Source organism: Mya arenaria, chromosome 3, assembly GCF_026914265.1.
Source record: "Mya arenaria isolate MELC-2E11 chromosome 3, ASM2691426v1".
NCBI classification, from domain to species: domain Eukaryota; kingdom Metazoa; phylum Mollusca; class Bivalvia; order Myida; family Myidae; genus Mya; species Mya arenaria.
In genome coordinates, this window is record NC_069124.1 from 56,660,484 (window position 1) to 56,670,717 (window position 10,234).

The window sequence follows — 10,234 nt, forward strand, 5'->3', positions numbered from 1 at the left end:
CCCCAAATACTTCACGTAAGATAACATATTTTCCCATTGACTTGGATGTGTTTATTTCATATATGGCTTTAATACACTTCATTCTTCGGTTTTTAAAATTTCGCTCGTGTAAAACTCAGACTTTTTTCCAACAGACCATATTCACAGCTCTTCTCAATTTTCAACTTATTGTCACCACAACGGAAGACGCGTTGGAGCATTTTAAACGAATAACAGAATGATGTAGCTCCAATGATTCCTCAGGATATCAAAATCGCGGCCGCCGTTCACTGTTGAGCACACCTTTCATAGAAAAAAAGACTTTAAAATGTAGAGCTTCCCTTAAAATATATACAAAAGTTTAATCCGTTTCCACTTATCATTTATCTTACGGCAAACAACGATCGGCTATAAAAGCGCTTTTTTCAACCTCTAACACTGTCAGGTTGTATCCTAGTCTTATGCCATACTTCTCATTAAAGCAATCCAGAGCTCCCTTTCGCCCTCCCGTTTTGGAATGGACTTCGTGAATATGTTGTGAAAAGATCGTCATCCTAAAAACCATACAATGACTTGTTTTAACACATTAACAGCAAACATTTAACTCGATCTTATTATAATTTTCTTAATCACTGACTAGTCAATCGCTTGATCAGGTAAAGAATTACGTAAAATGAAGAAGAATGGTTCCGCTGGGTCTCGAACCCAGGACCTCTCGCGTGTGAAGCGAGAGTGATAACCACTACACTACGGAACCGACGATATGGACATTTTATGTTTAGGTAAATATCCAATTTAAGCAAACTATGTTTATCAAATAAAATTATGTGGAGATGCCGGGGATCGAACCCGGGGCCTTTCACATGCAAAGCGAACGCTCTACCACTGAGCCACATCCCCAATTTAATCACAAATGATAACAACTTTTCAGATAAACTAGGACGAGTTTATTTCAGTGGTGGTTTTAATATTGCGATACGTGACAAATGTTGAGCGTTTTTAACAGATAAACCTGAGTTTCTTCATTCATACAATTATGGGAGTGATCCGCAAGTTGTTTCTAAGTCTTATAGCTTACTACTCAATAAAACAATCCAGGGCTCTCTTGCGCCCAGTTCAATTGTGCCGACAGCTGATACGAATTTCTCAAATCCTCTTCCTGAGTAGAAACCAGTACTAACTAGTGTCAGTTTTGAGAGGCCAGTCAAGGGTACTCCTCGTACGGATCGACTGGGCAACTTTCCCACCAAACAAGCAAATCAAGCAATGAATGTAAAAACAAAATTAATAAAATTACATGTATATCATTTAATTTTATCCTATTATTAGTTTTTTGGTGTTTATAGTTCATTCCTAAATATAGTTCATATGTTTAAAAAAATAGCCATAAATCGGCTATTACTTGACACTGTTTTGTTAAACCATTTATTTGGGTATGTACATTTTAATAAGCTTTAACCATTAATAAATGCGTATTATACGCTATTACAATTAAAATCAAAGCGCTAAAAGCGTTGGCAGGCTTTCGACCTTCAACGGTTTGTGAGTACAGTCATGTAATGCCGAATGGAGAGGAAAGAGTGTGAAGATTTTTTAGTTTGTCTCAGGAATTTCAGCCCAAAGTCTTGAGCATATTGCATATGCATATTTATAAACCACTGATATAAATCTGCTCGCTTTGTCCACGAGTGACATAGGTTGAGGGCAATATTAAGATAAATCAATACATACAGGGAATAAATAGTATGAGGGTCATTCGATCCAGAGAAATTTTGCGCGAGGATACTGTCATTGAAGAAAGAGACCTAAAACATAAACTTTATTATCATGTTCAATGCATTGTGTATGATATGCATTGTATTAGGTTAAGCGCGCTTACCCTGGAAGTAAATTGACTAAAAATGCATACAAGCTGTATCCCTGGCAGTGCATTGTTTATGAAACAGAAATTCCAAGTACGGTTTCATATGCAATTGAGAATTACTTCATAAGTTTGTTATTGTTTCCACATATTATTTAATATAGTATTGAGCATTTCAAGTCACTGATTGTCAATGGTTTGGATTTAATTGAGTATTAGCATAAAAGTATAAAGGAATTAATGAGCATGCTTATTCTATCTTTAGATGTTTATGTTTATTTGTTTTACAATAACACGACTATATTCACAAAACGTAGTAAGCCGAAAGCCTTTCAACGCTTTAAGCGCTTTGATTAGTAATAGCCCTTCTTATAACTTTCCTTTTTACAAAACACTTTACCTCTTATTGTTTATTATTTGCCACATGTAAAAATAAACAGTTGAGCCAATGTGTAAGTATCAGTATTGATGTCTCTAACAAACTTATAGTTTATTCACTGACAAGAATGAGGTCAGCATTCGATTTCTGACGAGTTTAATAGCGTTGGTACTGTGGTGCTTGAGTATTTATGCTGGGGCACGTGGTTCATATAACTTGAAAATTGTTTATAAAAACTTTCTTAAAGATATGCATACAGGGGTGGATCCAGCTTTGGACGTTAACTTGAGGCGGCGCACTTCGCAAATAGGCTCTAAACCAGTCATTGAGGAGATAGATAGATATATAGATAGATTTATTTCAGAAATAAAATGTACATAACATGGCATTTAAATACATGATAAAAATACAAATAAATACATGCATCCATGTTAAAACCACATTACATTGCTAAGGATAACACAAAAAAGATTAAAAATCCCTTATTTCCATTGTGGTCCTTATTATATTAAATGGTTGACATAGGAAGACATTTTAGAGCATTATAAAATGAAATATTATACCATAAAGTTTGCTTTATAATGAAAAACATAAGAGTATGGACTCTGATAAATCTATCTAAGACATAATTACAAAAATTATATAGGAATAAAAGAGTAACAGTCCTAGTCCAACAAGTGTGTCTTAATAGAGGACTTAAACTTATTCAAGGTTTTGATCTTTCTTAAATCATGTGGTAAATTGTTCCATAATGAACACCCACGGTAGGCAAATGACTTTTTACCAAAACTGTTGACCTTTGGGTAAGAATAGCGTCCACTATCAACGAAAGTACATGTATCTTCACTATTGGTCGTAGTTGACACTCTAAACCTAGTGATATAATTGTGTGCAGTACTCACAGGAATAAAATGTTCCATCATATAGGAAGGGGCTGTTTTAGTATGTATTTTAAAAACATGACAGAGAGTTATAAAGTCTACTCTTTTTGCTATGGGTAACCAGTTTAAAGTGGTGAACTGTTCCTTGCCAATATGGGATCTAAAATCTAAATTTAAAATAAACCTCATAATTTTGTTCTGGTAACCTGTAGCTTGTTTCGCAAGTCCTGGGTAATGGAATTAAACCAGACAGTAGAAGTAAAATCAAAATGGCACTGCATAATGGACATAAGTAGCAGCCTTTTAGTGTTTTTGTTAAGGAATTCTCGTTTCCTATACAGAAACTTGAGTCTTGCATTAGCCTTTTTGATGACTGAAATAGCCATGTCTTCAAAAGATAAGGAGTTAACAATAGTTGCACGAAGGTACTTTACTGAACTTTTAGCTACAATGGAAACTCCTTTACAGGTGACATTGAGACCACCTTGTGATTTCAGCCTTTGCTTAGACCCAAGTAGAATTGTTTCTGTCTTGCCTAAGTGCAATGAAAGTTTATTACATATAAGCCACTCACTTACACTTTCCAATTCATTGGAGATGGCACATTCTATTTCATCTTTATGTTTACCAGGAACTAGAATTGCATAGTCATCCGCATACAAGAGCAACTTATGCTTTACAACTGCTGGCATATCATTTAGCTGTATTAAAAAAGGAGTAGACCTAAAATGGACCCGTTATATTTGCTTGTGAAGAAAATGTACCTGAGACAGATACTTACTGGTGCCTGTCGGACAAATATGATGAAAACCATCTAACAGTTGATTCATTTAATCCAATAGCTCCAAGTTTCATTAACAGTATACTATGATTGACTGTATCAACAGCTTTCTGAAGGTCTAACAGGGCCATACCAACAAGGTGTCCTTTTTCCATATTAAAACGAATAAAATCTGTCAAATGAAGAAGACATGTTTCAGTAGAGAATTTGCGCCTGAAACTAGATTGATAATTAAATAAAAGTTCATTATTGGTCAGATAATCTTCAACTTGGTCATAAATAACTTTCTCCAATATCTTAGATACAATACTTAAAATAGAGACGGGGCGGTAGTTGCCAACTTCTGTTTTGTCATTTTTCTTGAACAAAGGGACAACGCGTGCAGACTTCAAGTCGGCTGGCACCACGCCCTGAATAAATGACAAATAAATGATATGGGAGAGATGATGTGCGATGCAATTTGCAGCATCCTTTATAAATTTTGAGGGGATACCATCAAGTCCAGTGGGCTTGTTGGAGCTAAGACTGTTCAAGTATTTTAAAACTTTGCATTCAGGCACAACTGAAATACCATAGCTGTTTGGTTTGACATCCTTAGACAAATAATATTGTGAGACAAAATTTCTTCCAAACTTGTTAACACACTTTTGTTAATTTATCAACGAGATTTGCAGCAACAGATTGTAAAATGAGTTAAACTTTTCGGCAACCTTCAATTTATCAAAACAAATTTCATCACTTATGTTTAAGCCAACACTACAAGTATATTGACTTTTCTTGGAAGGTAAGCCTAGCTGTTTAAGACTATTCCATAAAGATCTTGAATCATTTTTATTACTTTCAAGAGAGATTTTAAAATAGTTTTTCTTTGCTTTTGCAATGCAACTTTGAGCCTTATTTCTCAAATTTCTAAACAGACATAAATTTTCTTCAGTTTAACAACTTTTGTAATTATAAAAAGCTTTATCTCTGTCATCTATGCATTGAAGAACTTCACTATCAATCCATGCCTCTGTTCTCTGCTTAATACGGACCTATTTCACTGGAGCAAAAGAATTTAGATTTGATAAAAAGATAGACTTAAAATTGTTCCAGGCAAAATTTACATCATCAGAAAATAAAACATTACTCCAATCAGATCCAATCAGACTTTGTTGAAATGCTTCTTAATTGTAATTCTTCAAAGATCTTGCTTTAACAGAATTATGTTTTCCAATAAAATCACGTGTTACTTTTCTAGTACAATAGGTCATCAAATGGTCACTAATACAACAATCAATAACACCACTTTGTGATCTAAGTTGAGAATCAGACACCAAAATCAGATCAATGGTAGTAGATGACTCAGCACCAATTCTGGTGTGATCATTTATCATAGATCACAAAAAATATTTCAAAGCTTTGACCAAAGGACATTTGCGGGTTGATGATACATTGGTATTAAAATCGCATAAAAGAATTGTTTCAAAAACATTACAACTAGGACATGATAAAATAATGGACTAAAACGTCATAAAAGTCTGTTTGTTTTGGTGGACGGTATAAAACACCACATAGAATAGGTTTTGTTCTTGGTAAAATTATATCTATAAAAGTTGCTTCCAGATCTTCATGGATAAGGTCATCACGAATGTTGAAGGTAATGTCACTTCTAATATAGATGAACACACCTCCACCATACCGATTTCGGTCTTTCCGCTGGATAACGTAGTTGTTTATAAAAATTTCAGAGAGGAGGGAGGGGGATTGTGGTCCTCACCGTGGAAAAATGGTTACATGTTGTATAAAATGTTGCGTTTGTTACATATATAATTTATTCATGATTGGTCTGGCTTAATTACATGTAATGTTCACTTGGGTAACTGCCTTTCTATGGGGGGGGGGTGCGCTCTCGCACCCTCCCTAGATACGCTTGTGGTATTGATACATGCAAATGTACTTACCTTTAATAATCTCTCTTTCAAAGTATTGTTGGTGAAAATGACCGAGATCTCCCAAAAGAAAGTGTGTAATTAAGTCTACATCGTTTCTTCTATTGATACGCCTAATGTAATAAGACTAGAAACCAGCAAAGGAATATGTCAATATTATTCCAAAGATTAATTTTCTAATTTTCTCTAAGGCCGAAACTCATCATTTACTGCAGAAGAAATGTTTAGTAGTGTCTATTAGATGATTGCATTACAGTATTGATTAGTGAGCAGAGCGGAGAACAAGCGTTTTAGCGAGTATGATGATTACTCTCAGCCATCCAAGCCCGCCGTGGTAGATTCGCGAGATTGTCATAGTAGAGACACAGGCAAATATCGCGAGATTATTTTCAGCTTGATTTCATTATGGACTTGACATTGGGGAGAAATGAAATTCTGCCGGATATTCCCAAGGGTCAGTTTTCTGAGGCAATCCGAAGAATGCAATGTTGATAAAGCAGTATTTAGCAATAGATCGACGCCTTTTCTATGGAAATTAATATCTTCCCTTCACATATACTCTGTAAAGAAGATGACAATCTCAGACAAAATCAACGAGATGGATAAAAAGTGTACATATCTGACGAAACAGAGTATAACATAGAAGGAAATCTAGGATGACGCTGAATATGATGCCAAATGTACACTAATATAGTACTTGTAATTAAGACAACCGGTATCCGGCATTTATACCCTACGCAAGACGTGTATTCATACAGCAGCTTAAGTCATTTCCTAACTTAATAGTCACTTTCCTATTTTAAGTGTATCATTGGCCAAATGGTATAAATAATTAGGAAATCGAGTTAAGTTAATAAATGACTTAAAAAGTTTTATGAATATCGGCCCTGATCTCCAGAATACGCATTATGCCCTAAAACTTGGTAGACGACAAGACGAAATTGGATTAACATCTGAATAAAAATAGGCTATTTTTCAAATGTACGTTGTAAAAAGCTCAACTTGCATAGCTTGAAAACCGAGAACCGACCTTGAATGCAACAATCATTTTTGTTTTTACTATTTAAATCGACGATTTGAACTAAAGCTGAACTGGGGCGGAAAAGGACGTGAGGACGGTTCGGTACAAATATTTATGGGAAAAGCTACAAAAATAAGGTCAGTGGCAAAAAGTTAACATAAACCCGGTTTAATGGCACTGGGTAAACGCCAAAGACATAGAGCATAAAATCACAAACAAGAAACATGAAAGAACAGCACAAAACTCCACAAACAGCATAGTGCATACATACTATATATATATATATATATATATATATATATATATATATATATATATATATATATATATATATATATATATATATATATATATATATATATATATAAACTAGGTATGTTTATCAAGGATTGCTAGGTACCGCCTTGGAACGGTCAGTAAACTGTTAATTTACTGGGGGTTTAAACCATTTTGTGTTCACAACCTCACTCTTATCCCAGCAATCCTGAATAAGGTAACAACGTAAATGGTTGAAAGTCATCAAATGTTCAGGTGTTTCTTACAACAACTGTCTTGTTATTGTCATAATCAAAACCATGTGCACCGTCCCATTCGCTTGTCACTCGTTCAACAATGTTAAGGGATATGTCACGATTTACGCTCGATAGTATCAGTGTTCGAAGGGTCCCCCGTCACGGTTAACGCTCGATAGTATCAGGGTTCGAAGGATCCAATGTCACGGTAATGGTTCGATAGCATCAGGGTTCGGAGGTTCCTCTGTTACGGTTTTCGCTCGATAGCACCAGGGTTCGAAGGGTCCTCTGTCACGGTTTTCACTCGATAGCATCAGGGTTCGAAGGGTCCTCTGTCACGGTTTTCACTTGATAGCACCAGGGTTCGAAGGGTTCTCTGTCACGGTTTTCACTCGATAGCATCAGGGTTCGGAGGATCCTCTGTCACGGTTTTCGCTCGATAGCATCAGGGTTCGGAGGATCCTCTGTTACGGTTTTCGCTCGATAGCATCAGGGTTCGGAGGATCCTCTGTCACGGTTTTCGCTCGATAGCATCAGGGTTCGGAGGGTCCTCTGTTACGGTTTTCACTCGATAGCACCAGGGTTCGAAGGGTCCTCTGTTACGTTTTTCACTCGATAGCACCAGGGTTCGGAGGTTCCTCTGTTACGGTTTTCACTCGATAGTATCAGGGTTCGGAGGGTCCTCTGTTACGGTTTTCACTCAATAGCACCAGGGTTCGGAGGATCCTCTGTCATGGATTTCGCTTGATAGTATCAGGAATCGAAGGATCCTCTGTCCCGGTTTTCACTCGATATCATCAGGGTTCGGAGGATCGATAATAACAAGGTTCGGATGATCCTCTGTCATGGCTTTCGCTCTACAGTATCATGGCTCGTGAAATCCTCTGTCACGGTTTCCACTCGATAGTGTCATGGCTCGTGAGATCCTCTGTCACAGTTTCCGCTCGATAGTGTCATGGCTCGTGAGATCCTCTGTCACGGTTTCCGCTCGATAGTATCATGGCTCGTGAGATCCTCTGTCACGTTTTCCGCTCGATAGTGTCATGGCTCGTGAGATCCTCTGTCACGTTTTCCGCTCGATAGTGTCATGGCTCGTGAGATCCTCTGTCACGTTTTCCGCTCGATAGTGTCATGGCTCGTGAGATCCTCTGACACGGTTTCCGCTAGATAGTGTCATGGCTCGTGAGATCCTCTGACACGGTTTCCGCTCGATAGTGTCATGGCTCGTGAGATCCTCTGTCACGGTTTCCGCTCGATAGTGTCATGGCTCGTGAGATCCTCTGTCACGGTTTCCGCTCGATAGTGTCATGGCTCGTGAGATCCTCTGTCACGGTTTCCGCTCGATAGTGTCATGGCTCGTGAGATCCTCTGTCACGGTTTCCGCTCGATAGTGTCATGGCTCGTGAGATCCTCTGTCACGGTTTCCGCTCGATAGTGTCATGGCTCGTGTGATCCTCTGTCACGGTTTCCGCTCGATAGTGTCATGGCTCGTTTGATTCTCTGTCACGGTTTCCGCTCGATAGTGTCATGGCTCGTGAGATCCTCTGTGACGGGTTTCGCTTGATAGTATCAAGGTTCGGAGGATTCTCTGACACGGTTTTCGCTTGATAGTATCAGGGTTATGATGATCCTTTGTCACGGTTTTCGCTAGATAGTATCAGGGTTGCGATGATCCTCTGTCATGGCTTACACTCGATAGTATCAGGGTTATGATGATCGTCTGTCACGGTTTTCGCTAGATAGTATCAGGGTTACGATGATCCTCTGTCACGATTTTCGCTAGATAGTATCAGGGTTACGATGATCCTTTGTCACGGTTTTCGCTTGATAGTATCAGGGTTACGATGATCTTCTGTCACGGTTTTCGCTTGATAGTATCAGCGTTTCGACGATCCTCTGTCACAGTTTGCACTAGATAGTATCAGCGTTACGATGATCCTCTGTCACGGTTTTCGCTAGATAGTATCAGGGTTCGGAGGATTCTCTGACACGGTTTTCGCTTGATAGTATCAGGGTTACGATGATCCACTGTCATGGTTTTCACTAGATAGTATCAGGGTTCGTGAGATCCTCTGTCACGGTTTTCGCTTGATAGTATCAGGGCTCGTGAGATCCTCTGTCACGGTTTTCGCTTGATAGTTTCAGGGTTACGATGATCCTTTGTCACGGTTTTCGCTTGATAGTATCAGGGTTACGATGATCCTTTGTAACGGTTTTCGCTTGATAGTATCAGGGTTACGATGATCCTCTGTCACGGTTTTCGCTTGATAGTATCAGGGTTCGTGAGATCCTCTGTCACGGTTTTCGCTAGATGGTATCAGGGTTCGTGAGATCCTCTGACACGGTTTTCGCTTGATAGTATCAGGGTTACGATGATCCTCTGTCACGGTGATCGCTTGATAGTATTAGGGTTCGTGAGATCCTCTGTCACTGTTTTCGCTTGATAGTATCAGGGCTACGATTATCCTCTGTCACGTCTTTCGCTAGATAGTATCAGCGTTACGATGATCCTCTGTCACGGTTTTCACTGGATAGTATCAGTATAACGATGATCCTCTGTCACGGTTTTCGCTTGATAGTATCAGGGTAACGATGATCCTCTGTTACAGTTTTCGCAAGATAGTATCAGGGTTCGTGAGATCCTCTGTCACGGTTTTCGCTTGATAGTATCAGGGTTCGTGAGATCCTCTGTTATGGTTTTCGCTAGTTGGTATCAGGGTTACGATGATCCTCTGTCACAGTTTTCGCTTGATAGTATCAGGGTTACGATGATCCTCTGTCACGGTTTTCGCTTGATAGTATCAGGGTTCTTGAGATCCTCTGTCACTGTTTTCGCTTGATAGTATCAGGGTTACGATTATCCTCTGTCACGGTTTTCGCTAGATAGTA

General features: G+C 38.4%; 2 non-coding genes across 2 annotated transcripts; both read right to left on the reverse strand.

The window, feature by feature from the left end:
- Nucleotides 1-663: 663 nt before the first annotated feature.
- Nucleotides 664-736, reverse strand: Trnav-cac (transfer RNA valine (anticodon CAC)). The gene has a single exon. It is a non-coding gene; the product is annotated as a tRNA-Val (tRNA).
- A 71-nt stretch (nucleotides 737-807) lies between these two features.
- Trnaa-ugc (transfer RNA alanine (anticodon UGC)) lies at nucleotides 808-879 on the reverse strand. The gene has a single exon. It is a non-coding gene; the product is annotated as a tRNA-Ala (tRNA).
- Nucleotides 880-10,234: the final 9,355 nt, after the last annotated feature.